Consider the following 25,514-nt stretch of genomic DNA (forward strand, 5'->3'; position numbering starts at 1 on the left):
CAAGGCCTCTGTCTTGACACCTGCCGGAAAAGACTTACTCCACTTGACAGCGTGGCTGTAGTGGGCCGGCAGGGTCTCAGCCTTGGGGCCGAGGTTGGTCCACGACGCCACCAGACGTCTCATGGGGAGAGCCAGCCACAGACGCACAAAGTGCTGATGGGGGTGCTCGAGGGGAGCTGCCAGGCGCGTGCAGAGCTGCGAGAAGAACAGGCAGTCAAGCTTGAGAGGAAAGTCAATAACATCCCTCCCCCCACTGTCCTTTCCGAGATACATCACTTCCCTACGCACGTACTCGTACCTGCTCCCCCAGACGAGGTTGAAAACGTCCTTCGTCAGGCCTCTGCGCATGAAGCGGGGCAAAGGGTACACATGTGCAAGGTAGAGCAGGGTGGGAAGAATATCCACTTTTAAGGCTAAAACCTTACCTTGGAAGGACAGGGACCTGGACTTCCACAGTCCGATCTTCCGCCTGGCGATCACCAACCGCTCCTCCCAGTTCAAACGGGCGGCACCATCCGAAAGGAAGTTGACCCCCAACACTTTGAGAGGTCCGTCACAGAGGGTGAGACCACCTGCGACGTCCTCCCTCGCCTTCCAGCTGCCGAAATACTTGGCCACCGACTTACTGAGGTTGAGCGTCGCGCCGGAGGCCCTACCGAACGCATGAACAAGGCTCATGGCATGACCGAGAGACTGATCCGAGCAGACGAAAAGGGTGGTGTCGTCTGCATACTGGGTCAGTTTAACAGTTTTCCCCCGACTTCCTGGGATAAGAAGGCCATCGACCCCGGGGTGGGCGCGAATGGCGCACGCCAGCGGCTCTATATAGAGCGCGTAGAGGAGGGGGGAGAGGGGACATCCCTGCCTCACTCCACTCACCTGGGGCACCAAGTCACTCAGGAAGCCATTGATAACAACATGGCTTCCAACTTCATTATACAAAGTGTGTAACCACCCCAGATAATTGGGTCCAAAGCCAAACTTACCCAATACTTGAAACAGGAAGCGGTGATCTACCCGGTCAAAGGCTTTCTCCTGGTCCAAGCTGACCAGCAGGAGAGGGAGGTTCCTGTCCTCCACCCAGGCGATGGCGTCGCGGATGAGATGGAGGTTCCACGTCGCCGATCGACCCGGTACTCCACACGTCTGATCGCTGTGAACCAGATGAGCCATGGCCTTCTTCAGGCGTTCGGTAAGGGTCTTTGCGATGAGCTTTGTGTCTACACAAAGCATGGTCAGGGGCCTCCAGTTGCCAAGGTCGGCACGATCACCCTTCTTGTGCAACAGGGAAAGAACCCCTGACCTCATGCTCCTAGTGAGCAAACCCCGGCGCTGAACATCCTCTACAACCTGCAGTAATTCCGGCCCGAGGACATCCCAAAAGGTGGAATAAAATTCCACCGGGAGTCCGTCAAGGCCCGGTACCTTGCGGCGGTTCATCCTGCCAAGCACTGCGGTCAGCTCGGCCAAGGTGATGGGGGCTTCTAAGCCGTCCCGAATGTCACTGGGAAGACAAGGTGAGATATTATCTAGGAACCGCTCCCCTGCAACCGGGTCCGTGTCCCTAACCTTAAAAAGATTAAAATAGAACAGTTTAGCAACCTCCAGCATGTCTGATGTTGTCGTTGCCGTGTCGCCGTTTGAGGCACGGAGAGAGACAAAGCTCTTCTCCTCCCGGGCTTCCCTGGCTCTCTGGAAAAAAAAGGCGTTGCACTTTTCATTGTTTTCCAACAGGCACATTTTGTCGCGGAGCATTAGGGCCGAGGCAGCCTGTTCATGCAGGCGCCTCAGCTCACCCTTTATGCCAAGCAGTCGCTCGTGGTCGATGGCGCCCCCGTTGTTGTGAGCGGCGTATTCATCCCGCAACCTTCTCTCCAGCTGCAGAATGGAGAATTTCTTCTCCATCCTGCGCTGCTTGCTGTACTGCATGGAGAAGGTTCGGATCCTATCCTTCACACTCTCCCACCATTCAGCCACGGAGGGGAAGGTAGGCTTGTCCTTCTGCCACTCGGAGAAGTGATCTAAAAAAAGGTGTCTAAAATCGCTCTCCTCCAGGATCTGCAGGTTCATTTTCCAATAGCCGCCCCCACATTCAGGGGCGTCTATGGAAACAGTGGCCTCCACTGCCAAGTGGTCAGTGGGCCACTGTGGGGAGAGGGACACCTTTTTAAAAACAACGGGGGGTGAAGCTAAAATGTAGTCGATGCGACTGCTGGCTCCGCGACTATTATGCCAGGTGAAGCCCGGCATGCTGGGGTTGCATGTCTTAAAACCATCAACAAGTTTAAAGGAACGAATAAAATGGCGAAAGTGCCCAGAGCTGACATCCTGTCTACCCTCCAACGAGATGTTAAAGTCCCCTCCTAAAATCAAGTGTCGATCTGTGACACAGAACGGGGACAACTCTTCAAAGAGAGTTATACGGGACGAGGCCTCCACTGGAGCGTAGACACATATGGCCCGGAGGCGCTGTCCCCTCCATGTGGCGTCCACCCCCAAAACCCTACCTTGAAGAACGGTAAACGATCTTACTTCTTCAAAGGCGCGGTCGCCAAAAAGGATCCCGACGCCTGAGGAGTGGACACCACCTACGCTCCAGTAGGATCTACCCCTCTTCCATTGTCGTGAAAAGAGAGCCTCGTCCCGCTGGTCCCGGAGGTGGACTTCCTGCAGAAAACAAATGCTGAAGGGAGAAGATGCCAGCTGATTAAAAACAGATGTGCGCTTTAAAACGTTCCTCAAACCCCTGACATTCAAGGTGACAATATTAAAATTGGCCATGAAATGTTAAAAAGGTAAAATACAATTAAAAACAACACAATAAAATAATAAAAGCCAGCCATTAAAAACAATACCGCATTACTGCCCCCCCTCCTCAGTCAAACCCAAAAGGCCCCCCAGTTCCAGCCCCCCCAGGTACTCCTGTTCATTTGCTTTGTCCTGCACAATACTGTACTCCTGGGGGGGCGCAGGGGACTGTCCCAGGTCCCACACCGGCTGGGGGGCCCCCAACGTCGGGGAGGGGGGACTCTCTCGGCCTTGGTCCCCGGCCGCCACTGCTGGCAAGGTGGCAGCCGGAGGGCTGGAAGCGTCGGGTTGTGCCTCCCTTCTGCTCTTCTTCCTCCTCCGGGGGGATGCGCCGCTCTTTCTCCTCCTGCTGCTAACACCTGGAGCCAGGACTGGAGACCCCTCCTGCATCGCTGTTGCTGGGGCCTCCTCCACCTCGGCCAGGGCTTCTCCTCCTGCCCCCGTCGCCGGCTGTTCCTGCCCTAATGTGGGGGCTTGCACTCCCCCACCACTCTCCTTGCCGACAGCTCCATTACCCGACAGAGCGTCAGCATACGTCGTTTTCTTCTTAGGGCAGGAACGAGCCAGATGGTCCTCGCCGTTGCAGTAGATGCAGCGACGGGGGCCCTTGCAGTCCCTGGCCATGTGCCCCGACTCCAGGCAGTTGCGGCAGCGTAAGTTGGCGCATCCCTCCAGAGTGTGTCCGAAGCTGTGACACTGTCGGCAGAAGGGAGGCTGTCCGGAATAAAACAAGTAAGCCTTATTGCCCTGTAGATTAAAATAGGCTGGGGGATGACTAAAACCGCCCGCGCCATTAGCGTCCGGGCGCAGGCGGGCCTGGAACTGGCGTCGACCAGTCCAGATCCCCAGCTCATCCCGAATCTCCTTGTGGCCAGGAAGAAGGTCCACATACTTGTTCAGGAACTGGCGGACGGCTTCGGCGGTCACATGCGGGTTAAAACAATGGACAGTTATTACCCGCTTGTCGGGCCACCACAGCGGCTCGATGGTGTATCGTCCCAGGAGAGGGTGCTGGGCCCTCTCCTTGCTCCGCTCCAGGACCTTGCTGTAACCCTCGTCGGTGGACAGGGTGACCTCGAAGAACTGGAAGGGGCCATTCCGCTGTACACAAAGGATGTCCTCCATGCGGAGGCCCAGCTCCCCGAAGGCCACCTCCCGGATGAAGGCCAGGCGGTCGGGGAAGGTGCCTACCTCCCCTTCGGCCCTCCAGCAGAACCGGGCGGTATTACGCAGGCCACCACCTGCTACCAGCCACGGCCCGCTGAAGGGCTTCCTCGCTGCACCGCCGGCCGTCGCCATCCGGGATGGTCCACCGACGTCGTTCCTGGAGCAGAGTCCTCCTGCCGCCGTGGTCCCGACGTCCGCCGTGGTCCTGTCGCCGTCCGCCAATCCGGGATGAGCCGAGGATCACTAAACTATAAAAACACCTAAAAAATAAAAACACCAGTTCACCCAACAGGGCGGCGGACAGGCCACCAGCCACTGCGGGATCCCCAGCCTAATAAAAACAAAAATAAAAGCAGGGATAAAAGGCTAAAAGGAAGGCACGGGTCGCCCCGTGGCAGCGGCGGTCAATCAGTCAGTCAGTCAGTCAGTCAGTTCTGCCTTTCGACAACAGGGGGCAGTAGAGGTGCACCATTCCCGGAAGCACTGCAATACCGGGTCGATGCGTGGAGCGGACGGGGCAAGCCCCACTTCCGGCTCCCTGTTCCAAAAATCCGTTTAATATGTGGTCCCCTCCATGGGGGACGTATCAGATATTAAACTGATAAGAACAGATACTACACTTGATCTTAGCCAAAAGGCCGAGAAGCGATACCCACAAATTGCGCCCCGCCGGGCGCCGGCATGCGGGATGCCGACGGAGCTGGCGCGGCTCAGCCCTCACCAGCCCCTCTGGCAGGTGTCGCCCAGCGAGTCCACGCGTGATCCAGGGAGACCACAGCCGCGCCACCGGGCACCTAACGCCAGCCGCTAAGCCGGGCCCAGTCTTCCTTTGACAGCAGCAGTGCAGCTCTGCTTGGGCAGAGCCTCCAAAAATACCATGAACTCATCGCTATCCCTCTCCACGGAAATCTTTAGTAAAAGGCGAAAGATTTATACGGGATGAAGAGAGACCCGAGTCGATATGGGGCCGCCGCCAAGCCCGTCGCCGTTAGCCGGGCCTGCGTGACGCCCCCGCTCGGAGTAGAATGCCCAGGGGCGTCGCAGCCGCCGTCCTCGGGGCCCCGACTCCTCCCTGTCCTCCTGTCCTCTCAAAAGACAGCAATCATTTTAACAAACATGAGGGGAAATTCAAAAGGCAAAGATGACATCATGCCTTACCTCAGCGCAGCTGTCCACCGCACAAACAGTGTGTCACCTTCCTTTAAAAAAAAAAAAAAAAAAAAAAAAAAAAAAGAAAAACGGCGGGAAACGGGGGCCACGCACAGACAGGGCCCCCCCCCTCACAGCACTCAGTCTATTAGTCACTCACTCACTCACTCACTCACTCACTCACTCACTCACTCAGTCAGTCAGTCAGTCAGTCAGTCAGTCAGTTCTGCCTTTCGACAACAGGGGGCAGTAGAGGTGCACCATTCCCGGAAGCACTGCAATACCGGGTCGATGCGTGGAGCGGACGGGGCAAGCCCCACTTCCGGCTCCCTGTTCCAAAAATCCGTTTAATATGTGGTCCCCTCCATGGGGGACGTATCAGATATTAAACTGATAAGAACAGATACTACACTTGATCTTAGCCAAAAGGCCGAGAAGCGATACCCACAAATTGCGCCCCGCCGGGCGCCGGCATGCGGGATGCCGACGGAGCTGGCGCGGCTCAGCCCTCACCAGCCCCTCTGGCAGGTGTCGCCCGGCGAGTCCACGCGTGATCCAGGGAGACCACAGCCGCGCCACCGGGCACCTAACGCCAGCCGCTAAGCCGGGCCCAGTCTTCCTTTGACAGCAGCAGTGCAGCTCTGCTTGGGCAGAGCCTCCAAAAATACCATGAACTCATCGCTATCCCTCTCCACGGAAATCTTTAGTAAAAGGCGAAAGATTTATACGGGATGAAGAGAGACCCGAGTCGATATGGGGCCGCCGCCAAGCCCGTCGCCGTTAGCCGGGCCTGCGTGACGCCCCCGCTCGGAGTAGAATGCCCAGGGGCGTCGCAGCCGCCGTCCTCGGGGCCCCGACTCCTCCCTGTCCTCCTGTCCTCTCAAAAGACAGCAATCATTTTAACAAACATGAGGGGAAATTCAAAAGGCAAAGATGACATCATGCCTTACCTCAGCGCAGCTGTCCACCGCACAAACAGTGTGTCACCTTCCTTTAAAAAAAAAAAAAAAAAAAAAAAAAAAAAAAAAAGAAAAACGGCGGGAAACGGGGGCCACGCACAGACAGGGCCCCCCCCCTCACAGCACTCAGTCTATTAGCCACTCACTCACTCACTCACTCAGTCAGTCAGTCAGTCAGTCAGTTCTGCCTTTCGACAACAGGGGGCAGTAGAGGTGCACCATTCCCGGAAGCACTGCAATACCGGGTCGATGCGTGGAGCGGACGGGGCAAGCCCCACTTCCGGCTCCCTGTTCCAAAAATCCGTTTAATATGTGGTCCCCTCCATGGGGGACGTATCAGATATTAAACTGATAAGAACAGATACTACACTTGATCTTAGCCAAAAGGCCGAGAAGCGATACCCACAAATTGCGCCCCGCCGGGCGCCGGCATGCGGGATGCCGACGGAGCTGGCGCGGCTCAGCCCTCACCAGCCCCTCTGGCAGGTGTCGCCCAGCGAGTCCACGCGTGATCCAGGGAGACCACAGCCGCGCCACCGGGCACCTAACGCCAGCCGCTAAGCCGGGCCCAGTCTTCCTTTGACAGCAGCAGTGCAGCTCTGCTTGGGCAGAGCCTCCAAAAATACCATGAACTCATCGCTATCCCTCTCCACGGAAATCTTTAGTAAAAGGCGAAAGATTTATACGGGATGAAGAGAGACCCGAGTCGATATGGGGCCGCCGCCAAGCCCGTCGCCGTTAGCCGGGCCTGCGTGACGCCCCCGCTCGGAGTAGAATGCCCAGGGGCGTCGCAGCCGCCGTCCTCGGGGCCCCGACTCCTCCCTGTCCTCCTGTCCTCTCAAAAGACAGCAATCATTTTAACAAACATGAGGGGAAATTCAAAAGGCAAAGATGACATCATGCCTTACCTCAGCGCAGCTGTCCACCGCACAAACAGTGTGTCACCTTCCTTTAAAAAAAAAAATAAATAAATAAAAAAAAAAAGAAAAACGGCGGGAAACGGGGGCCACGCACAGACAGGGTCCCCCCCCCTCACAGCACTCAGTCTATTAGTCACTCACTCACTCACTCACTCACTCACTCACTCACTCAGTCAGTCAGTCAGTCAGTCAGTTCTGCCTTTCGACAACAGGGGGCAGTAGAGGTGCACCATTCCCGGAAGCACTGCAATACCGGGTCGATGCGTGGAGCGGACGGGGCAAGCCCCACTTCCGGCTCCCTGTTCCAAAAATCCGTTTAATATGTGGTCCCCTCCATGGGGGACGTATCAGATATTAAACTGATAAGAACAGATACTACACTTGATCTTAGCCAAAAGGCCGAGAAGCGATACCCACAAATTGCGCCCCGCCGGGCGCCGGCATGCGGGATGCCGACGGAGCTGGCGCGGCTCAGCCCTCACCAGCCCCTCTGGCAGGTGTCGCCCAGCGAGTCCACGCGTGATCCAGGGAGACCACAGCCGCGCCACCGGGCACCTAACGCCAGCCGCTAAGCCGGGCCCAGTCTTCCTTTGACAGCAGCAGTGCAGCTCTGCTTGGGCAGAGCCTCCAAAAATACCATGAACTCATCGCTATCCCTCTCCACGGAAATCTTTAGTAAAAGGCGAAAGATTTATACGGGATGAAGAGAGACCCGAGTCGATATGGGGCCGCCGCCAAGCCCGTCGCCGTTAGCCGGGCCTGCGTGACGCCCCCGCTCGGAGTAGAATGCCCAGGGGCGTCGCAGCCGCCGTCCTCGGGGCCCCGACTCCTCCCTGTCCTCCTGTCCTCTCAAAAGACAGCAATCATTTTAACAAACATGAGGGGAAATTCAAAAGGCAAAGATGACATCATGCCTTACCTCAGCGCAGCTGTCCACCGCACAAACAGTGTGTCACCTTCCTTTAAAAAAAAAAAAAAAAAAAAAAAAAAAAAAGAAAAACGGCGGGAAACGGGGGCCACGCACAGACAGGGCCCCCCCCCTCACAGCACTCAGTCTATTAGTCACTCACTCACTCACTCACTCACTCACTCAGTCAGTCAGTCAGTCAGTCAGTCAGTCAGTTCTGCCTTTCGACAACAGGGGGCAGTAGAGGTGCACCATTCCCGGAAGCACTGCAATACCGGGTCGATGCGTGGAGCGGACGGGGCAAGCCCCACTTCCGGCTCCCTGTTCCAAAAATCCGTTTAATATGTGGTCCCCTCCATGGGGGACGTATCAGATATTAAACTGATAAGAACAGATACTACACTTGATCTTAGCCAAAAGGCCGAGAAGCGATACCCACAAATTGCGCCCCGCCGGGCGCCGGCATGCGGGATGCCGACGGAGCTGGCGCGGCTCAGCCCTCACCAGCCCCTCTGGCAGGTGTCGCCCGGCGAGTCCACGCGTGATCCAGGGAGACCACAGCCGCGCCACCGGGCACCTAACGCCAGCCGCTAAGCCGGGCCCAGTCTTCCTTTGACAGCAGCAGTGCAGCTCTGCTTGGGCAGAGCCTCCAAAAATACCATGAACTCATCGCTATCCCTCTCCACGGAAATCTTTAGTAAAAGGCGAAAGATTTATACGGGATGAAGAGAGACCCGAGTCGATATGGGGCCGCCGCCAAGCCCGTCGCCGTTAGCCGGGCCTGCGTGACGCCCCCGCTCGGAGTAGAATGCCCAGGGGCGTCGCAGCCGCCGTCCTCGGGGCCCCGACTCCTCCCTGTCCTCCTGTCCTCTCAAAAGACAGCAATCATTTTAACAAACATGAGGGGAAATTCAAAAGGCAAAGATGACATCATGCCTTACCTCAGCGCAGCTGTCCACCGCACAAACAGTGTGTCACCTTCCTTTAAAAAAAAAAAAAAAAAAAAAAAAAAAAAAAAAAGAAAAACGGCGGGAAACGGGGGCCACGCACAGACAGGGCCCCCCCCCTCACAGCACTCAGTCTATTAGCCACTCACTCACTCACTCACTCAGTCAGTCAGTCAGTCAGTCAGTTCTGCCTTTCGACAACAGGGGGCAGTAGAGGTGCACCATTCCCGGAAGCACTGCAATACCGGGTCGATGCGTGGAGCGGACGGGGCAAGCCCCACTTCCGGCTCCCTGTTCCAAAAATCCGTTTAATATGTGGTCCCCTCCATGGGGGACGTATCAGATATTAAACTGATAAGAACAGATACTACACTTGATCTTAGCCAAAAGGCCGAGAAGCGATACCCACAAATTGCGCCCCGCCGGGCGCCGGCATGCGGGATGCCGACGGAGCTGGCGCGGCTCAGCCCTCACCAGCCCCTCTGGCAGGTGTCGCCCAGCGAGTCCACGCGTGATCCAGGGAGACCACAGCCGCGCCACCGGGCACCTAACGCCAGCCGCTAAGCCGGGCCCAGTCTTCCTTTGACAGCAGCAGTGCAGCTCTGCTTGGGCAGAGCCTCCAAAAATACCATGAACTCATCGCTATCCCTCTCCACGGAAATCTTTAGTAAAAGGCGAAAGATTTATACGGGATGAAGAGAGACCCGAGTCGATATGGGGCCGCCGCCAAGCCCGTCGCCGTTAGCCGGGCCTGCGTGACGCCCCCGCTCGGAGTAGAATGCCCAGGGGCGTCGCAGCCGCCGTCCTCGGGGCCCCGACTCCTCCCTGTCCTCCTGTCCTCTCAAAAGACAGCAATCATTTTAACAAACATGAGGGGAAATTCAAAAGGCAAAGATGACATCATGCCTTACCTCAGCGCAGCTGTCCACCGCACAAACAGTGTGTCACCTTCCTTTAAAAAAAAAAAAAAAAAAAAAAAAAAAAAAGAAAAACGGCGGGAAACGGGGGCCACGCACAGACAGGGCCCCCCCCCTCACAGCACTCAGTCTATTAGTCACTCACTCACTCACTCACTCACTCACTCACTCACTCACTCAGTCAGTCAGTCAGTCAGTCAGTCAGTCAGTTCTGCCTTTCGACAACAGGGGGCAGTAGAGGTGCACCATTCCCGGAAGCACTGCAATACCGGGTCGATGCGTGGAGCGGACGGGGCAAGCCCCACTTCCGGCTCCCTGTTCCAAAAATCCGTTTAATATGTGGTCCCCTCCATGGGGGACGTATCAGATATTAAACTGATAAGAACAGATACTACACTTGATCTTAGCCAAAAGGCCGAGAAGCGATACCCACAAATTGCGCCCCGCCGGGCGCCGGCATGCGGGATGCCGACGGAGCTGGCGCGGCTCAGCCCTCACCAGCCCCTCTGGCAGGTGTCGCCCGGCGAGTCCACGCGTGATCCAGGGAGACCACAGCCGCGCCACCGGGCACCTAACGCCAGCCGCTAAGCCGGGCCCAGTCTTCCTTTGACAGCAGCAGTGCAGCTCTGCTTGGGCAGAGCCTCCAAAAATACCATGAACTCATCGCTATCCCTCTCCACGGAAATCTTTAGTAAAAGGCGAAAGATTTATACGGGATGAAGAGAGACCCGAGTCGATATGGGGCCGCCGCCAAGCCCGTCGCCGTTAGCCGGGCCTGCGTGACGCCCCCGCTCGGAGTAGAATGCCCAGGGGCGTCGCAGCCGCCGTCCTCGGGGCCCCGACTCCTCCCTGTCCTCCTGTCCTCTCAAAAGACAGCAATCATTTTAACAAACATGAGGGGAAATTCAAAAGGCAAAGATGACATCATGCCTTACCTCAGCGCAGCTGTCCACCGCACAAACAGTGTGTCACCTTCCTTTAAAAAAAAAAAAAAAAAAAAAAAAAAAAAAGAAAAACGGCGGGAAACGGGGGCCACGCACAGACAGGGCCCCCCCCCTCACAGCACTCAGTCTATTAGTCACTCACTCACTCACTCACTCACTCACTCACTCACTCACTCACTCAGTCAGTCAGTCAGTCAGTCAGTCAGTTCTGCCTTTCGACAACAGGGGGCAGTAGAGGTGCACCATTCCCGGAAGCACTGCAATACCGGGTCGATGCGTGGAGCGGACGGGGCAAGCCCCACTTCCGGCTCCCTGTTCCAAAAATCCGTTTAATATGTGGTCCCCTCCATGGGGGACGTATCAGATATTAAACTGATAAGAACAGATACTACACTTGATCTTAGCCAAAAGGCCGAGAAGCGATACCCACAAATTGCGCCCCGCCGGGCGCCGGCATGCGGGATGCCGACGGAGCTGGCGCGGCTCAGCCCTCACCAGCCCCTCTGGCAGGTGTCGCCCGGCGAGTCCACGCGTGATCCAGGGAGACCACAGCCGCGCCACCGGGCACCTAACGCCAGCCGCTAAGCCGGGCCCAGTCTTCCTTTGACAGCAGCAGTGCAGCTCTGCTTGGGCAGAGCCTCCAAAAATACCATGAACTCATCGCTATCCCTCTCCACGGAAATCTTTAGTAAAAGGCGAAAGATTTATACGGGATGAAGAGAGACCCGAGTCGATATGGGGCCGCCGCCAAGCCCGTCGCCGTTAGCCGGGCCTGCGTGACGCCCCCGCTCGGAGTAGAATGCCCAGGGGCGTCGCAGCCGCCGTCCTCGGGGCCCCGACTCCTCCCTGTCCTCCTGTCCTCTCAAAAGACAGCAATCATTTTAACAAACATGAGGGGAAATTCAAAAGGCAAAGATGACATCATGCCTTACCTCAGCGCAGCTGTCCACCGCACAAACAGTGTGTCACCTTCCTTTAAAAAAAAAAAAAAAAAAAAAAAAAAAAAAAAAAGAAAAACGGCGGGAAACGGGGGCCACGCACAGACAGGGCCCCCCCCCTCACAGCACTCAGTCTATTAGCCACTCACTCACTCACTCACTCAGTCAGTCAGTCAGTCAGTCAGTTCTGCCTTTCGACAACAGGGGGCAGTAGAGGTGCACCATTCCCGGAAGCACTGCAATACCGGGTCGATGCGTGGAGCGGACGGGGCAAGCCCCACTTCCGGCTCCCTGTTCCAAAAATCCGTTTAATATGTGGTCCCCTCCATGGGGGACGTATCAGATATTAAACTGATAAGAACAGATACTACACTTGATCTTAGCCAAAAGGCCGAGAAGCGATACCCACAAATTGCGCCCCGCCGGGCGCCGGCATGCGGGATGCCGACGGAGCTGGCGCGGCTCAGCCCTCACCAGCCCCTCTGGCAGGTGTCGCCCAGCGAGTCCACGCGTGATCCAGGGAGACCACAGCCGCGCCACCGGGCACCTAACGCCAGCCGCTAAGCCGGGCCCAGTCTTCCTTTGACAGCAGCAGTGCAGCTCTGCTTGGGCAGAGCCTCCAAAAATACCATGAACTCATCGCTATCCCTCTCCACGGAAATCTTTAGTAAAAGGCGAAAGATTTATACGGGATGAAGAGAGACCCGAGTCGATATGGGGCCGCCGCCAAGCCCGTCGCCGTTAGCCGGGCCTGCGTGACGCCCCCGCTCGGAGTAGAATGCCCAGGGGCGTCGCAGCCGCCGTCCTCGGGGCCCCGACTCCTCCCTGTCCTCCTGTCCTCTCAAAAGACAGCAATCATTTTAACAAACATGAGGGGAAATTCAAAAGGCAAAGATGACATCATGCCTTACCTCAGCGCAGCTGTCCACCGCACAAACAGTGTGTCACCTTCCTTTAAAAAAAAAAAAAAAAAAAAAAAAAAAAAAGAAAAACGGCGGGAAACGGGGGCCACGCACAGACAGGGCCCCCCCCCTCACAGCACTCAGTCTATTAGTCACTCACTCACTCACTCACTCACTCACTCACTCACTCACTCAGTCAGTCAGTCAGTCAGTCAGTCAGTCAGTTCTGCCTTTCGACAACAGGGGGCAGTAGAGGTGCACCATTCCCGGAAGCACTGCAATACCGGGTCGATGCGTGGAGCGGACGGGGCAAGCCCCACTTCCGGCTCCCTGTTCCAAAAATCCGTTTAATATGTGGTCCCCTCCATGGGGGACGTATCAGATATTAAACTGATAAGAACAGATACTACACTTGATCTTAGCCAAAAGGCCGAGAAGCGATACCCACAAATTGCGCCCCGCCGGGCGCCGGCATGCGGGATGCCGACGGAGCTGGCGCGGCTCAGCCCTCACCAGCCCCTCTGGCAGGTGTCGCCCAGCGAGTCCACGCGTGATCCAGGGAGACCACAGCCGCGCCACCGGGCACCTAACGCCAGCCGCTAAGCCGGGCCCAGTCTTCCTTTGACAGCAGCAGTGCAGCTCTGCTTGGGCAGAGCCTCCAAAAATACCATGAACTCATCGCTATCCCTCTCCACGGAAATCTTTAGTAAAAGGCGAAAGATTTATACGGGATGAAGAGAGACCCGAGTCGATATGGGGCCGCCGCCAAGCCCGTCGCCGTTAGCCGGGCCTGCGTGACGCCCCCGCTCGGAGTAGAATGCCCAGGGGCGTCGCAGCCGCCGTCCTCGGGGCCCCGACTCCTCCCTGTCCTCCTGTCCTCTCAAAAGACAGCAATCATTTTAACAAACATGAGGGGAAATTCAAAAGGCAAAGATGACATCATGCCTTACCTCAGCGCAGCTGTCCACCGCACAAACAGTGTGTCACCTTCCTTTAAAAAAAAAAATAAATAAATAAAAAAAAAAAGAAAAACGGCGGGAAACGGGGGCCACGCACAGACAGGGTCCCCCCCCCTCACAGCACTCAGTCTATTAGTCACTCACTCACTCACTCACTCACTCACTCACTCACTCAGTCAGTCAGTCAGTCAGTCAGTTCTGCCTTTCGACAACAGGGGGCAGTAGAGGTGCACCATTCCCGGAAGCACTGCAATACCGGGTCGATGCGTGGAGCGGACGGGGCAAGCCCCACTTCCGGCTCCCTGTTCCAAAAATCCGTTTAATATGTGGTCCCCTCCATGGGGGACGTATCAGATATTAAACTGATAAGAACAGATACTACACTTGATCTTAGCCAAAAGGCCGAGAAGCGATACCCACAAATTGCGCCCCGCCGGGCGCCGGCATGCGGGATGCCGACGGAGCTGGCGCGGCTCAGCCCTCACCAGCCCCTCTGGCAGGTGTCGCCCAGCGAGTCCACGCGTGATCCAGGGAGACCACAGCCGCGCCACCGGGCACCTAACGCCAGCCGCTAAGCCGGGCCCAGTCTTCCTTTGACAGCAGCAGTGCAGCTCTGCTTGGGCAGAGCCTCCAAAAATACCATGAACTCATCGCTATCCCTCTCCACGGAAATCTTTAGTAAAAGGCGAAAGATTTATACGGGATGAAGAGAGACCCGAGTCGATATGGGGCCGCCGCCAAGCCCGTCGCCGTTAGCCGGGCCTGCGTGACGCCCCCGCTCGGAGTAGAATGCCCAGGGGCGTCGCAGCCGCCGTCCTCGGGGCCCCGACTCCTCCCTGTCCTCCTGTCCTCTCAAAAGACAGCAATCATTTTAACAAACATGAGGGGAAATTCAAAAGGCAAAGATGACATCATGCCTTACCTCAGCGCAGCTGTCCACCGCACAAACAGTGTGTCACCTTCCTTTAAAAAAAAAAAAAAAAAAAAAAAAAAAAAGAAAAACGGCGGGAAACGGGGGCCACGCACAGACAGGGCCCCCCCCCTCACAGCACTCAGTCTATTAGTCACTCACTCACTCACTCACTCACTCACTCACTCACTCAGTCAGTCAGTCAGTCAGTCAGTCAGTCAGTTCTGCCTTTCGACAACAGGGGGCAGTAGAGGTGCACCATTCCCGGAAGCACTGCAATACCGGGTCGATGCGTGGAGCGGACGGGGCAAGCCCCACTTCCGGCTCCCTGTTCCAAAAATCCGTTTAATATGTGGTCCCCTCCATGGGGGACGTATCAGATATTAAACTGATAAGAACAGATACTACACTTGATCTTAGCCAAAAGGCCGAGAAGCGATACCCACAAATTGCGCCCCGCCGGGCGCCGGCATGCGGGATGCCGACGGAGCTGGCGCGGCTCAGCCCTCACCAGCCCCTCTGGCAGGTGTCGCCCGGCGAGTCCACGCGTGATCCAGGGAGACCACAGCCGCGCCACCGGGCACCTAACGCCAGCCGCTAAGCCGGGCCCAGTCTTCCTTTGACAGCAGCAGTGCAGCTCTGCTTGGGCAGAGCCTCCAAAAATACCATGAACTCATCGCTATCCCTCTCCACGGAAATCTTTAGAAAAGGCGAAAGATTTATACGGGATGAAGAGAGACCCGAGTCGATATGGGGCCGCCGCCAAGCCCGTCGCCGTTAGCCGGGCCTGCGTGACGCCCCCGCTCGGAGTAGAATGCCCAGGGGCGTCGCAGCCGCCGTCCTCGGGGCCCCGACTCCTCCCTGTCCTCCTGTCCTCTCAAAAGACAGCAATCATTTTAACAAACATGAGGGGAAATTCAAAAGGCAAAGATGACATCATGCCTTACCTCAGCGCAGCTGTCCACCGCACAAACAGTGTGTCACCTTCCTTTAAAAAAAAAAAAAAAAAAAAAAAAAAAAAAAAAAGAAAAACGGCGGGAAACGGGGGCCACGCACAGACAGGGCCCCCCCCCTCACAGCACTCAGTCTATTAGCCACTCACTCACTCACTCACTCAGTCAGTCAGTCAGTCAGTCAGTTCTGCCTTTCGACAACAGGGGGCAGTAGAGGTGCACCATTCCCGGAAGCACTGCAATACCGGGTCGATGCGTGGAGCGGACGGGGCAAGCCCCACTTCCGGCTCCCTGTTCCAAAAATCCGTTTAATATGTGGTCCCCTCCATGGGGGACGTATCAGATATTAAACTGATAAGAACAGATACTACACTTGATCTTAGCCAAAAGGCCGAGAAGCGATACCCACAAATTGCGCCCCGCCGGGCGCCGGCATGCGGGATGCCGACGGAGCTGGCGCGGCTCAGCCCTCACCAGCCCCTCTGGCAGGTGTCGCCCAGCGAGTCCACGCGTGATCCAGGGAGACCACAGCCGCGCCACCGGGCACCTAACGCCAGCCGCTAAGCCGGGCCCAGTCTTCCTTTGACAGCAGCAGTGCAGCTCTGCTTGGGCAGAGCCTCCAAAAATACCATGAACTCATCGCTATCCCTCTCCACGGAAATCTTTAGTAAAAGGCGAAAGATTTATACGGGATGAAGAGAGACCCGAGTCGATATGGGGCCGCCGCCAAGCCCGTCGCCGTTAGCCGGGCCTGCGTGACGCCCCCGCTCGGAGTAGAATGCCCAGGGGCGTCGCAGCCGCCGTCCTCGGGGCCCCGACTCCTCCCTGTCCTCCTGTCCTCTCAAAAGACAGCAATCATTTTAACAAACATGAGGGGAAATTCAAAAGGCAAAGATGACATCATGCCTTACCTCAGCGCAGCTGTCCACCGCACAAACAGTGTGTCACCTTCCTTTAAAAAAAAAAAAAAAAAAAAAAAAAAAAAAGAAAAACGGCGGGAAACGGGGGCCACGCACAGACAGGGCCCCCCCCCTCACAGCACTCAGTCTATTAGTCACTCACTCACTCACTCACTCACTCACTCACTCACTCACTCAGTCAGTCAGTCAGTCAGTCAGTCAGTCAGTTCTGCCTTTCGACAACAGGGGGCAGTAGAGGTGCACCATTCCCGGAAGCACTGCAATACCGGGTCGATGCGTGGAGCGGACGGGGCAAGCCCCACTTCCGGCTCCCTGTTCCAAAAATCCGTTTAATATGTGGTCCCCTCCATGGGGGACGTATCAGATATTAAACTGATAAGAACAGATACTACACTTGATCTTAGCCAAAAGGCCGAGAAGCGATACCCACAAATTGCGCCCCGCCGGGCGCCGGCATGCGGGATGCCGACGGAGCTGGCGCGGCTCAGCCCTCACCAGCCCCTCTGGCAGGTGTCGCCCAGCGAGTCCACGCGTGATCCAGGGAGACCACAGCCGCGCCACCGGGCACCTAACGCCAGCCGCTAAGCCGGGCCCAGTCTTCCTTTGACAGCAGCAGTGCAGCTCTGCTTGGGCAGAGCCTCCAAAAATACCATGAACTCATCGCTATCCCTCTCCACGGAAATCTTTAGTAAAAGGCGAAAGATTTATACGGGATGAAGAGAGACCCGAGTCGATATGGGGCCGCCGCCAAGCCCGTCGCCGTTAGCCGGGCCTGCGTGACGCCCCCGCTCGGAGTAGAATGCCCAGGGGCGTCGCAGCCGCCGTCCTCGGGGCCCCGACTCCTCCCTGTCCTCCTGTCCTCTCAAAAGACAGCAATCATTTTAACAAACATGAGGGGAAATTCAAAAGGCAAAGATGACATCATGCCTTACCTCAGCGCAGCTGTCCACCGCACAAACAGTGTGTCACCTTCCTTTAAAAAAAAAAATAAATAAATAAAAAAAAAAAGAAAAACGGCGGGAAACGGGGGCCACGCACAGACAGGGTCCCCCCCCCTCACAGCACTCAGTCTATTAGTCACTCACTCACTCACTCACTCACTCACTCACTCACTCAGTCAGTCAGTCAGTCAGTCAGTTCTGCCTTTCGACAACAGGGGGCAGTAGAGGTGCACCATTCCCGGAAGCACTGCAATACCGGGTCGATGCGTGGAGCGGACGGGGCAAGCCCCACTTCCGGCTCCCTGTTCCAAAAATCCGTTTAATATGTGGTCCCCTCCATGGGGGACGTATCAGATATTAAACTGATAAGAACAGATACTACACTTGATCTTAGCCAAAAGGCCGAGAAGCGATACCCACAAATTGCGCCCCGCCGGGCGCCGGCATGCGGGATGCCGACGGAGCTGGCGCGGCTCAGCCCTCACCAGCCCCTCTGGCAGGTGTCGCCCAGCGAGTCCACGCGTGATCCAGGGAGACCACAGCCGCGCCACCGGGCACCTAACGCCAGCCGCTAAGCCGGGCCCAGTCTTCCTTTGACAGCAGCAGTGCAGCTCTGCTTGGGCAGAGCCTCCAAAAATACCATGAACTCATCGCTATCCCTCTCCACGGAAATCTTTAGTAAAAGGCGAAAGATTTATACGGGATGAAGAGAGACCCGAGTCGATATGGGGCCGCCGCCAAGCCCGTCGCCGTTAGCCGGGCCTGCGTGACGCCCCCGCTCGGAGTAGAATGCCCAGGGGCGTCGCAGCCGCCGTCCTCGGGGCCCCGACTCCTCCCTGTCCTCCTGTCCTCTCAAAAGACAGCAATCATTTTAACAAACATGAGGGGAAATTCAAAAGGCAAAGATGACATCATGCCTTACCTCAGCGCAGCTGTCCACCGCACAAACAGTGTGTCACCTTCCTTTAAAAAAAAAAAAAAAAAAAAAAAAAAAAAGAAAAACGGCGGGAAACGGGGGCCACGCACAGACAGGGCCCCCCCCCTCACAGCACTCAGTCTATTAGTCACTCACTCACTCACTCACTCACTCACTCACTCACTCAGTCAGTCAGTCAGTCAGTCAGTCAGTCAGTTCTGCCTTTCGACAACAGGGGGCAGTAGAGGTGCACCATTCCCGGAAGCACTGCAATACCGGGTCGATGCGTGGAGCGGACGGGGCAAGCCCCACTTCCGGCTCCCTGTTCCAAAAATCCGTTTAATATGTGGTCCCCTCCATGGGGGACGTATCAGATATTAAACTGATAAGAACAGATACTACACTTGATCTTAGCCAAAAGGCCGAGAAGCGATACCCACAAATTGCGCCCCGCCGGGCGCCGGCATGCGGGATGCCGACGGAGCTGGCGCGGCTCAGCCCTCACCAGCCCCTCTGGCAGGTGTCGCCCGGCGAGTCCACGCGTGATCCAGGGAGACCACAGCCGCGCCACCGGGCACCTAACGCCAGCCGCTAAGCCGGGCCCAGTCTTCCTTTGACAGCAGCAGTGCAGCTCTGCTTGGGCAGAGCCTCCAAAAATACCATGAACTCATCGCTATCCCTCTCCACGGAAATCTTTAGTAAAAGGCGAAAGATTTATACGGGATGAAGAGAGACCCGAGTCGATATGGGGCCGCCGCCAAGCCCGTCGCCGTTAGCCGGGCCTGCGTGACGCCCCCGCTCGGAGTAGAATGCCCAGGGGCGTCGCAGCCGCCGTCCTCGGGGCCCCGACTCCTCCCTGTCCTCCTGTCCTCTCAAAAGACAGCAATCATTTTAACAAACATGAGGGGAAATTCAAAAGGCAAAGATGACATCATGCCTTACCTCAGCGCAGCTGTCCACCGCACAAACAGTGTGTCACCTTCCTTTAAAAAAAAAAAAAAAAAAAAAAAAAAAAAAAAAGAAAAACGGCGGGAAACGGGGGCCACGCACAGACAGGGCCCCCCCCCTCACAGCACTCAGTCTATTAGCCACTCACTCACTCACTCACTCAGTCAGTCAGTCAGTCAGTCAGTTCTGCCTTTCGACAACAGGGGGCAGTAGAGGTGCACCATTCCCGGAAGCACTGCAATACCGGGTCGATGCGTGGAGCGGACGGGGCAAGCCCCACTTCCGGCTCCCTGTTCCAAAAATCCGTTTAATATGTGGTCCCCTCCATGGGGGACGTATCAGATATTAAACTGATAAGAACAGATACTACACTTGATCTTAGCCAAAAGGCCGAGAAGCGATACCCACAAATTGCGCCCCGCCGGGCGCCGGCATGCGGGATGCCGACGGAGCTGGCGCGGCTCAGCCCTCACCAGCCCCTCTGGCAGGTGTCGCCCAGCGAGTCCACGCGTGATCCAGGGAGACCACAGCCGCGCCACCGGGCACCTAACGCCAGCCGCTAAGCCGGGCCCAGTCTTCCTTTGACAGCAGCAGTGCAGCTCTGCTTGGGCAGAGCCTCCAAAAATACCATGAACTCATCGCTATCCCTCTCCACGGAAATCTTTAGTAAAAGGCGAAAGATTTATACGGGATGAAGAGAGACCCGAGTCGATATGGGGCCGCCGCCAAGCCCGTCGCCGTTAGCCGGGCCTGCGTGACGCCCCCGCTCGGAGTAGAATGCCCAGGGGCGTCGCAGCCGCCGTCCTCGGGGCCCCGACTCCTCCCTGTCCTCCTGTCCTCTCAAAAGACAGCAATCATTTTAACAAACATGAGGGGAAATTCAAAAGGCAAAGATGACATCATGCCTTACCTCAGCGCAGCTGTCCACCGCACAAACAGTGTGTCACCTTCCTTTAAAAAAAAAAAAAAAAAAAAAAAAAAAAAAGAAAAACGGCGGGAAACGGGGGCCACGCACAGACAGGGCCCCCCCCCTCACAGCACTCAGTCTATTAGTCACTCACTCACTCACTCACTCACTCACTCACTCACTCACTCAGTCAGTCAGTCAGTCAGTCAGTCAGTCAGTTCTGCCTTTCGACAACAGGGGGCAGTAGAGGTGCACCATTCCCGGAAGCACTGCAATACCGGGTCGATGCGTGGAGCGGACGGGGCAAGCCCCACTTCCGGCTCCCTGTTCCAAAAATCCGTTTAATATGTGGTCCCCTCCATGGGGGACGTATCAGATATTAAACTGATAAGAACAGATACTACACTTGATCTTAGCCAAAAGGCCGAGAAGCGATACCCACAAATTGCGCCCCGCCGGGCGCCGGCATGCGGGATGCCGACGGAGCTGGCGCGGCTCAGCCCTCACCAGCCCCTCTGGCAGGTGTCGCCCGGCGAGTCCACGCGTGATCCAGGGAGACCACAGCCGCGCCACCGGGCACCTAACGCCAGCCGCTAAGCCGGGCCCAGTCTTCCTTTGACAGCAGCAGTGCAGCTCTGCTTGGGCAGAGCCTCCAAAAATACCATGAACTCATCGCTATCCCTCTCCACGGAAATCTTTAGTAAAAGGCGAAAGATTTATACGGGATGAAGAGAGACCCGAGTCGATATGGGGCCGCCGCCAAGCCCGTCGCCGTTAGCCGGGCCTGCGTGACGCCCCCGCTCGGAGTAGAATGCCCAGGGGCGTCGCAGCCGCCGTCCTCGGGGCCCCGACTCCTCCCTGTCCTCCTGTCCTCTCAAAAGACAGCAATCATTTTAACAAACATGAGGGGAAATTCAAAAGGCAAAGATGACATCATGCCTTACCTCAGCGCAGCTGTCCACCGCACAAACAGTGTGTCACCTTCCTTTAAAAAAAAAAAAAAAAAAAAAAAAAAAAAAAGAAAAACGGCGGGAAACGGGGGCCACGCACAGACAGGGCCCCCCCCCTCACAGCACTCAGTCTATTAGTCACTCACTCACTCACTCACTCACTCACTCACTCACTCACTCACTCAGTCAGTCAGTCAGTCAGTCAGTCAGTTCTGCCTTTCGACAACAGGGGGCAGTAGAGGTGCACCATTCCCGGAAGCACTGCAATACCGGGTCGATGCGTGGAGCGGACGGGGCAAGCCCCACTTCCGGCTCCCTGTTCCAAAAATCCGTTTAATATGTGGTCCCCTCCATGGGGGACGTATCAGATATTAAACTGATAAGAACAGATACTACACTTGATCTTAGCCAAAAGGCCGAGAAGCGATACCCACAAATTGCGCCCCGCCGGGCGCCGGCATGCGGGATGCCGACGGAGCTGGCGCGGCTCAGCCCTCACCAGCCCCTCTGGCAGGTGTCGCCCGGCGAGTCCACGCGTGATCCAGGGAGACCACAGCCGCGCCACCGGGCACCTAACGCCAGCCGCTAAGCCGGGCCCAGTCTTCCTTTGACAGCAGCAGTGCAGCTCTGCTTGGGCAGAGCCTCCAAAAATACCATGAACTCATCGCTATCCCTCTCCACGGAAATCTTTAGTAAAAGGCGAAAGATTTATACGGGATGAAGAGAGACCCGAGTCGATATGGGGCCGCCGCCAAGCCCGTCGCCGTTAGCCGGGCCTGCGTGACGCCCCCGCTCGGAGTAGAATGCCCAGGGGCGTCGCAGCCGCCGTCCTCGGGGCCCCGACTCCTCCCTGTCCTCCTGTCCTCTCAAAAGACAGCAATCATTTTAACAAACATGAGGGGAAATTCAAAAGGCAAAGATGACATCATGCCTTACCTCAGCGCAGCTGTCCACCGCACAAACAGTGTGTCACCTTCCTTTAAAAAAAAAAAAAAAAAAAAAAAAAAAAAAAAAAGAAAAACGGCGGGAAACGGGGGCCACGCACAGACAGGGCCCCCCCCCTCACAGCACTCAGTCTATTAGCCACTCACTCACTCACTCACTCAGTCAGTCAGTCAGTCAGTCAGTTCTGCCTTTCGACAACAGGGGGCAGTAGAGGTGCACCATTCCCGGAAGCACTGCAATACCGGGTCGATGCGTGGAGCGGACGGGGCAAGCCCCACTTCCGGCTCCCTGTTCCAAAAATCCGTTTAATATGTGGTCCCCTCCATGGGGGACGTATCAGATATTAAACTGATAAGAACAGATACTACACTTGATCTTAGCCAAAAGGCCGAGAAGCGATACCCACAAATTGCGCCCCGCCGGGCGCCGGCATGCGGGATGCCGACGGAGCTGGCGCGGCTCAGCCCTCACCAGCCCCTCTGGCAGGTGTCGCCCAGCGAGTCCACGCGTGATCCAGGGAGACCACAGCCGCGCCACCGGGCACCTAACGCCAGCCGCTAAGCCGGGCCCAGTCTTCCTTTGACAGCAGCAGTGCAGCTCTGCTTGGGCAGAGCCTCCAAAAATACCATGAACTCATCGCTATCCCTCTCCACGGAAATCTTTAGTAAAAGGCGAAAGATTTATACGGGATGAAGAGAGACCCGAGTCGATATGGGGCCGCCGCCAAGCCCGTCGCCGTTAGCCGGGCCTGCGTGACGCCCCCGCTCGGAGTAGAATGCCCAGGGGCGTCGCAGCCGCCGTCCTCGGGGCCCCGACTCCTCCCTGTCCTCCTGTCCTCTCAAAAGACAGCAATCATTTTAACAAACATGAGGGGAAATTCAAAAGGCAAAGATGACATCATGCCTTACCTCAGCGCAGCTGTCCACCGCACAAACAGTGTGTCACCTTCCTTTAAAAAAAAAAAAAAAAAAAAAAAAAAAAAAGAAAAACGGCGGGAAACGGGGGCCACGCACAGACAGGGCCCCCCCCCTCACAGCACTCAGTCTATTAGTCACTCACTCACTCACTCACTCACTCACTCACTCACTCACTCAGTCAGTCAGTCAGTCAGTCAGTTCTGCCTTTCGACAACAGGGGGCAGTAGAGGTGCACCATTCCCGGAAGCACTGCAATACCGGGTCGATGCGTGGAGCGGACGGGGCAAGCCCCACTTCCGGCTCCCTGTTCCAAAAATCCGTTTAATATGTGGTCCCCTCCATGGGGGACGTATCAGATATTAAACTGATAAGAACAGATACTACACTTGATCTTAGCCAAAAGGCCGAGAAGCGATACCCACAAATTGCGCCCCGCCGGGCGCCGGCATGCGGGATGCCGACGGAGCTGGCGCGGCTCAGCCCTCACCAGCCCCTCTGGCAGGTGTCGCCCGGCGAGTCCACGCGTGATCCAGGGAGACCACAGCCGCGCCACCGGGCACCTAACGCCAGCCGCTAAGCCGGGCCCAGTCTTCCTTTGACAGCAGCAGTGCAGCTCTGCTTGGGCAGAGCCTCCAAAAATACCATGAACTCATCGCTATCCCTCTCCACGGAAATCTTTAGTAAAAGGCGAAAGATTTATACGGGATGAAGAGAGACCCGAGTCGATATGGGGCCGCCGCCAAGCCCGTCGCCGTTAGCCGGGCCTGCGTGACGCCCCCGCTCGGAGTAGAATGCCCAGGGGCGTCGCAGCCGCCGTCCTCGGGGCCCCGACTCCTCCCTGTCCTCCTGTCCTCTCAAAAGACAGCAATCATTTTAACAAACATGAGGGGAAATTCAAAAGGCAAAGATGACATCATGCCTTACCTCAGCGCAGCTGTCCACCGCACAAACAGTGTGTCACCTTCCTTTAAAAAAAAAAAAAAAAAAAAAAAAAAAAAAAAAGAAAAACGGCGGGAAACGGGGGCCACGCACAGACAGGGCCCCCCCCCTCACAGCACTCAGTCTATTAGCCACTCACTCACTCACTCACTCAGTCAGTCAGTCAGTCAGTCAGTTCTGCCTTTCGACAACAGGGGGCAGTAGAGGTGCACCATTCCCGGAAGCACTGCAATACCGGGTCGATGCGTGGAGCGGACGGGGCAAGCCCCACTTCCGGCTCCCTGTTCCAAAAATCCGTTTAATATGTGGTCCCCTCCATGGGGGACGTATCAGATATTAAACTGATAAGAACAGATACTACACTTGATCTTAGCCAAAAGGCCGAGAAGCGATACCCACAAATTGCGCCCCGCCGGGCGCCGGCATGCGGGATGCCGACGGAGCTGGCGCGGCTCAGCCCTCACCAGCCCCTCTGGCAGGTGTCGCCCAGCGAGTCCACGCGTGATCCAGGGAGACCACAGCCGCGCCACCGGGCACCTAACGCCAGCCGCTAAGCCGGGCCCAGTCTTCCTTTGACAGCAGCAGTGCAGCTCTGCTTGGGCAGAGCCTCCAAAAATACCATGAACTCATCGCTATCCCTCTCCACGGAAATCTTTAGTAAAAGGCGAAAGATTTATACGGGATGAAGAGAGACCCGAGTCGATATGGGGCCGCCGCCAAGCCCGTCGCCGTTAGCCGGGCCTGCGTGACGCCCCCGCTCGGAGTAGAATGCCCAGGGGCGTCGCAGCCGCCGTCCTCGGGGCCCCGACTCCTCCCTGTCCTCCTGTCCTCTCAAAAGACAGCAATCATTTTAACAAACATGAGGGGAAATTCAAAAGGCAAAGATGACATCATGCCTTACCTCAGCGCAGCTGTCCACCGCACAAACAGTGTGTCACCTTCCTTTAAAAAAAAAAATAAATAAATAAAAAAAAAAAGAAAAACGGCGGGAAACGGGGGCCACGCACAGACAGGGTCCCCCCCCCTCACAGCACTCAGTCTATTAGTCACTCACTCACTCACTCACTCACTCACTCACTCACTCAGTCAGTCAGTCAGTCAGTCAGTTCTGCCTTTCGACAACAGGGGGCAGTAGAGGTGCACCATTCCCGGAAGCACTGCAATACCGGGTCGATGCGTGGAGCGGACGGGGCAAGCCCCACTTCCGGCTCCCTGTTCCAAAAATCCGTTTAATATGTGGTCCCCTCCATGGGGGACGTATCAGATATTAAACTGATAAGAACAGATACTACACTTGATCTTAGCCAAAAGGCCGAGAAGCGATACCCACAAATTGCGCCCCGCCGGGCGCCGGCATGCGGGATGCCGACGGAGCTGGCGCGGCTCAGCCCTCACCAGCCCCTCTGGCAGGTGTCGCCCAGCGAGTCCACGCGTGATCCAGGGAGACCACAGCCGCGCCACCGGGCACCTAACGCCAGCCGCTAAGCCGGGCCCAGTCTTCCTTTGACAGCAGCAGTGCAGCTCTGCTTGGGCAGAGCCTCCAAAAATACCATGAACTCATCGCTATCCCTCTCCACGGAAATCTTTAGTAAAAGGCGAAAGATTTATACGGGATGAAGAGAGACCCGAGTCGATATGGGGCCGCCGCCAAGCCCGTCGCCGTTAGCCGGGCCTGCGTGACGCCCCCGCTCGGAGTAGAATGCCCAGGGGCGTCGCAGCCGCCGTCCTCGGGGCCCCGACTCCTCCCTGTC

General features: G+C 56.6%; 46 non-coding genes across 46 annotated transcripts; all 46 read right to left on the reverse strand.

Annotated features, from left to right (window-relative positions):
- Window positions 1-4,433: 4,433 nt before the first annotated feature.
- On the reverse strand, window positions 4,434-4,625 carry LOC140579985 (U2 spliceosomal RNA). Its single transcript, XR_011983771.1, has one exon. It is a non-coding gene; the product is annotated as a U2 spliceosomal RNA (small nuclear RNA).
- Window positions 4,626-4,820: 195 nt separating this feature from the next.
- Window positions 4,821-4,934, reverse strand: LOC140580079 (U5 spliceosomal RNA). Its single transcript, XR_011983854.1, has one exon. It is a non-coding gene; the product is annotated as a U5 spliceosomal RNA (small nuclear RNA).
- Window positions 4,935-5,374: 440 nt separating this feature from the next.
- LOC140579995 (U2 spliceosomal RNA) lies at window positions 5,375-5,566 on the reverse strand. Its single transcript, XR_011983777.1, has one exon. It is a non-coding gene; the product is annotated as a U2 spliceosomal RNA (small nuclear RNA).
- Window positions 5,567-5,761: 195 nt separating this feature from the next.
- On the reverse strand, window positions 5,762-5,875 carry LOC140580082 (U5 spliceosomal RNA). The gene has a single exon (XR_011983856.1). It is a non-coding gene; the product is annotated as a U5 spliceosomal RNA (small nuclear RNA).
- Window positions 5,876-6,291: 416 nt separating this feature from the next.
- On the reverse strand, window positions 6,292-6,483 carry LOC140580007 (U2 spliceosomal RNA). The gene has a single exon (XR_011983788.1). It is a non-coding gene; the product is annotated as a U2 spliceosomal RNA (small nuclear RNA).
- A 195-nt stretch (window positions 6,484-6,678) lies between these two features.
- Window positions 6,679-6,792, reverse strand: LOC140580083 (U5 spliceosomal RNA). Its single transcript, XR_011983857.1, has one exon. It is a non-coding gene; the product is annotated as a U5 spliceosomal RNA (small nuclear RNA).
- Window positions 6,793-7,222: 430 nt separating this feature from the next.
- Window positions 7,223-7,414, reverse strand: LOC140580020 (U2 spliceosomal RNA). The gene has a single exon (XR_011983800.1). It is a non-coding gene; the product is annotated as a U2 spliceosomal RNA (small nuclear RNA).
- A 195-nt stretch (window positions 7,415-7,609) lies between these two features.
- On the reverse strand, window positions 7,610-7,723 carry LOC140580084 (U5 spliceosomal RNA). Its single transcript, XR_011983858.1, has one exon. It is a non-coding gene; the product is annotated as a U5 spliceosomal RNA (small nuclear RNA).
- Window positions 7,724-8,151: 428 nt separating this feature from the next.
- LOC140580032 (U2 spliceosomal RNA) lies at window positions 8,152-8,343 on the reverse strand. Its single transcript, XR_011983811.1, has one exon. It is a non-coding gene; the product is annotated as a U2 spliceosomal RNA (small nuclear RNA).
- A 195-nt stretch (window positions 8,344-8,538) lies between these two features.
- LOC140580085 (U5 spliceosomal RNA) lies at window positions 8,539-8,652 on the reverse strand. Its single transcript, XR_011983859.1, has one exon. It is a non-coding gene; the product is annotated as a U5 spliceosomal RNA (small nuclear RNA).
- A 416-nt stretch (window positions 8,653-9,068) lies between these two features.
- Window positions 9,069-9,260, reverse strand: LOC140580044 (U2 spliceosomal RNA). The gene has a single exon (XR_011983822.1). It is a non-coding gene; the product is annotated as a U2 spliceosomal RNA (small nuclear RNA).
- Window positions 9,261-9,455: 195 nt separating this feature from the next.
- Window positions 9,456-9,569, reverse strand: LOC140580086 (U5 spliceosomal RNA). Its single transcript, XR_011983860.1, has one exon. It is a non-coding gene; the product is annotated as a U5 spliceosomal RNA (small nuclear RNA).
- A 440-nt stretch (window positions 9,570-10,009) lies between these two features.
- LOC140580056 (U2 spliceosomal RNA) lies at window positions 10,010-10,201 on the reverse strand. The gene has a single exon (XR_011983833.1). It is a non-coding gene; the product is annotated as a U2 spliceosomal RNA (small nuclear RNA).
- Window positions 10,202-10,396: 195 nt separating this feature from the next.
- Window positions 10,397-10,510, reverse strand: LOC140580087 (U5 spliceosomal RNA). The gene has a single exon (XR_011983861.1). It is a non-coding gene; the product is annotated as a U5 spliceosomal RNA (small nuclear RNA).
- A 440-nt stretch (window positions 10,511-10,950) lies between these two features.
- On the reverse strand, window positions 10,951-11,142 carry LOC140580068 (U2 spliceosomal RNA). Its single transcript, XR_011983844.1, has one exon. It is a non-coding gene; the product is annotated as a U2 spliceosomal RNA (small nuclear RNA).
- Window positions 11,143-11,337: 195 nt separating this feature from the next.
- Window positions 11,338-11,451, reverse strand: LOC140580088 (U5 spliceosomal RNA). The gene has a single exon (XR_011983862.1). It is a non-coding gene; the product is annotated as a U5 spliceosomal RNA (small nuclear RNA).
- A 416-nt stretch (window positions 11,452-11,867) lies between these two features.
- Window positions 11,868-12,059, reverse strand: LOC140580080 (U2 spliceosomal RNA). The gene has a single exon (XR_011983855.1). It is a non-coding gene; the product is annotated as a U2 spliceosomal RNA (small nuclear RNA).
- Window positions 12,060-12,254: 195 nt separating this feature from the next.
- LOC140580089 (U5 spliceosomal RNA) lies at window positions 12,255-12,368 on the reverse strand. Its single transcript, XR_011983863.1, has one exon. It is a non-coding gene; the product is annotated as a U5 spliceosomal RNA (small nuclear RNA).
- A 440-nt stretch (window positions 12,369-12,808) lies between these two features.
- Window positions 12,809-13,000, reverse strand: LOC140580093 (U2 spliceosomal RNA). The gene has a single exon (XR_011983866.1). It is a non-coding gene; the product is annotated as a U2 spliceosomal RNA (small nuclear RNA).
- A 195-nt stretch (window positions 13,001-13,195) lies between these two features.
- On the reverse strand, window positions 13,196-13,309 carry LOC140580090 (U5 spliceosomal RNA). The gene has a single exon (XR_011983864.1). It is a non-coding gene; the product is annotated as a U5 spliceosomal RNA (small nuclear RNA).
- A 430-nt stretch (window positions 13,310-13,739) lies between these two features.
- LOC140580105 (U2 spliceosomal RNA) lies at window positions 13,740-13,931 on the reverse strand. Its single transcript, XR_011983877.1, has one exon. It is a non-coding gene; the product is annotated as a U2 spliceosomal RNA (small nuclear RNA).
- A 195-nt stretch (window positions 13,932-14,126) lies between these two features.
- On the reverse strand, window positions 14,127-14,240 carry LOC140580091 (U5 spliceosomal RNA). Its single transcript, XR_011983865.1, has one exon. It is a non-coding gene; the product is annotated as a U5 spliceosomal RNA (small nuclear RNA).
- A 435-nt stretch (window positions 14,241-14,675) lies between these two features.
- Window positions 14,676-14,867, reverse strand: LOC140580117 (U2 spliceosomal RNA). The gene has a single exon (XR_011983888.1). It is a non-coding gene; the product is annotated as a U2 spliceosomal RNA (small nuclear RNA).
- Window positions 14,868-15,062: 195 nt separating this feature from the next.
- LOC140580259 (U5 spliceosomal RNA) lies at window positions 15,063-15,175 on the reverse strand. Its single transcript, XR_011984017.1, has one exon. It is a non-coding gene; the product is annotated as a U5 spliceosomal RNA (small nuclear RNA).
- A 416-nt stretch (window positions 15,176-15,591) lies between these two features.
- LOC140580129 (U2 spliceosomal RNA) lies at window positions 15,592-15,783 on the reverse strand. The gene has a single exon (XR_011983899.1). It is a non-coding gene; the product is annotated as a U2 spliceosomal RNA (small nuclear RNA).
- Window positions 15,784-15,978: 195 nt separating this feature from the next.
- LOC140580094 (U5 spliceosomal RNA) lies at window positions 15,979-16,092 on the reverse strand. Its single transcript, XR_011983867.1, has one exon. It is a non-coding gene; the product is annotated as a U5 spliceosomal RNA (small nuclear RNA).
- A 440-nt stretch (window positions 16,093-16,532) lies between these two features.
- LOC140580142 (U2 spliceosomal RNA) lies at window positions 16,533-16,724 on the reverse strand. Its single transcript, XR_011983911.1, has one exon. It is a non-coding gene; the product is annotated as a U2 spliceosomal RNA (small nuclear RNA).
- A 195-nt stretch (window positions 16,725-16,919) lies between these two features.
- On the reverse strand, window positions 16,920-17,033 carry LOC140580095 (U5 spliceosomal RNA). The gene has a single exon (XR_011983868.1). It is a non-coding gene; the product is annotated as a U5 spliceosomal RNA (small nuclear RNA).
- Window positions 17,034-17,463: 430 nt separating this feature from the next.
- LOC140580154 (U2 spliceosomal RNA) lies at window positions 17,464-17,655 on the reverse strand. The gene has a single exon (XR_011983922.1). It is a non-coding gene; the product is annotated as a U2 spliceosomal RNA (small nuclear RNA).
- A 195-nt stretch (window positions 17,656-17,850) lies between these two features.
- Window positions 17,851-17,964, reverse strand: LOC140580096 (U5 spliceosomal RNA). The gene has a single exon (XR_011983869.1). It is a non-coding gene; the product is annotated as a U5 spliceosomal RNA (small nuclear RNA).
- A 435-nt stretch (window positions 17,965-18,399) lies between these two features.
- LOC140580166 (U2 spliceosomal RNA) lies at window positions 18,400-18,591 on the reverse strand. Its single transcript, XR_011983933.1, has one exon. It is a non-coding gene; the product is annotated as a U2 spliceosomal RNA (small nuclear RNA).
- Window positions 18,592-18,786: 195 nt separating this feature from the next.
- LOC140580097 (U5 spliceosomal RNA) lies at window positions 18,787-18,900 on the reverse strand. Its single transcript, XR_011983870.1, has one exon. It is a non-coding gene; the product is annotated as a U5 spliceosomal RNA (small nuclear RNA).
- A 415-nt stretch (window positions 18,901-19,315) lies between these two features.
- LOC140580178 (U2 spliceosomal RNA) lies at window positions 19,316-19,507 on the reverse strand. The gene has a single exon (XR_011983944.1). It is a non-coding gene; the product is annotated as a U2 spliceosomal RNA (small nuclear RNA).
- A 195-nt stretch (window positions 19,508-19,702) lies between these two features.
- LOC140580098 (U5 spliceosomal RNA) lies at window positions 19,703-19,816 on the reverse strand. The gene has a single exon (XR_011983871.1). It is a non-coding gene; the product is annotated as a U5 spliceosomal RNA (small nuclear RNA).
- A 440-nt stretch (window positions 19,817-20,256) lies between these two features.
- On the reverse strand, window positions 20,257-20,448 carry LOC140580190 (U2 spliceosomal RNA). Its single transcript, XR_011983955.1, has one exon. It is a non-coding gene; the product is annotated as a U2 spliceosomal RNA (small nuclear RNA).
- Window positions 20,449-20,643: 195 nt separating this feature from the next.
- On the reverse strand, window positions 20,644-20,757 carry LOC140580099 (U5 spliceosomal RNA). Its single transcript, XR_011983872.1, has one exon. It is a non-coding gene; the product is annotated as a U5 spliceosomal RNA (small nuclear RNA).
- Window positions 20,758-21,198: 441 nt separating this feature from the next.
- Window positions 21,199-21,390, reverse strand: LOC140580203 (U2 spliceosomal RNA). Its single transcript, XR_011983966.1, has one exon. It is a non-coding gene; the product is annotated as a U2 spliceosomal RNA (small nuclear RNA).
- Window positions 21,391-21,585: 195 nt separating this feature from the next.
- LOC140580100 (U5 spliceosomal RNA) lies at window positions 21,586-21,699 on the reverse strand. The gene has a single exon (XR_011983873.1). It is a non-coding gene; the product is annotated as a U5 spliceosomal RNA (small nuclear RNA).
- A 416-nt stretch (window positions 21,700-22,115) lies between these two features.
- Window positions 22,116-22,307, reverse strand: LOC140580215 (U2 spliceosomal RNA). The gene has a single exon (XR_011983977.1). It is a non-coding gene; the product is annotated as a U2 spliceosomal RNA (small nuclear RNA).
- A 195-nt stretch (window positions 22,308-22,502) lies between these two features.
- LOC140580101 (U5 spliceosomal RNA) lies at window positions 22,503-22,616 on the reverse strand. The gene has a single exon (XR_011983874.1). It is a non-coding gene; the product is annotated as a U5 spliceosomal RNA (small nuclear RNA).
- A 432-nt stretch (window positions 22,617-23,048) lies between these two features.
- On the reverse strand, window positions 23,049-23,240 carry LOC140580227 (U2 spliceosomal RNA). The gene has a single exon (XR_011983988.1). It is a non-coding gene; the product is annotated as a U2 spliceosomal RNA (small nuclear RNA).
- A 195-nt stretch (window positions 23,241-23,435) lies between these two features.
- Window positions 23,436-23,549, reverse strand: LOC140580102 (U5 spliceosomal RNA). Its single transcript, XR_011983875.1, has one exon. It is a non-coding gene; the product is annotated as a U5 spliceosomal RNA (small nuclear RNA).
- A 415-nt stretch (window positions 23,550-23,964) lies between these two features.
- LOC140580239 (U2 spliceosomal RNA) lies at window positions 23,965-24,156 on the reverse strand. The gene has a single exon (XR_011983999.1). It is a non-coding gene; the product is annotated as a U2 spliceosomal RNA (small nuclear RNA).
- Window positions 24,157-24,351: 195 nt separating this feature from the next.
- Window positions 24,352-24,465, reverse strand: LOC140580104 (U5 spliceosomal RNA). Its single transcript, XR_011983876.1, has one exon. It is a non-coding gene; the product is annotated as a U5 spliceosomal RNA (small nuclear RNA).
- Window positions 24,466-24,895: 430 nt separating this feature from the next.
- On the reverse strand, window positions 24,896-25,087 carry LOC140580251 (U2 spliceosomal RNA). The gene has a single exon (XR_011984010.1). It is a non-coding gene; the product is annotated as a U2 spliceosomal RNA (small nuclear RNA).
- Window positions 25,088-25,282: 195 nt separating this feature from the next.
- LOC140580106 (U5 spliceosomal RNA) lies at window positions 25,283-25,396 on the reverse strand. Its single transcript, XR_011983878.1, has one exon. It is a non-coding gene; the product is annotated as a U5 spliceosomal RNA (small nuclear RNA).
- Between the last annotated feature and the right edge of the window lie 118 nt (window positions 25,397-25,514).

Source organism: Paramormyrops kingsleyae, chromosome 18 (assembly GCF_048594095.1).
Source record: "Paramormyrops kingsleyae isolate MSU_618 chromosome 18, PKINGS_0.4, whole genome shotgun sequence".
Classification (NCBI taxonomy): Eukaryota; Metazoa; Chordata; class Actinopteri; order Osteoglossiformes; family Mormyridae; genus Paramormyrops; species Paramormyrops kingsleyae.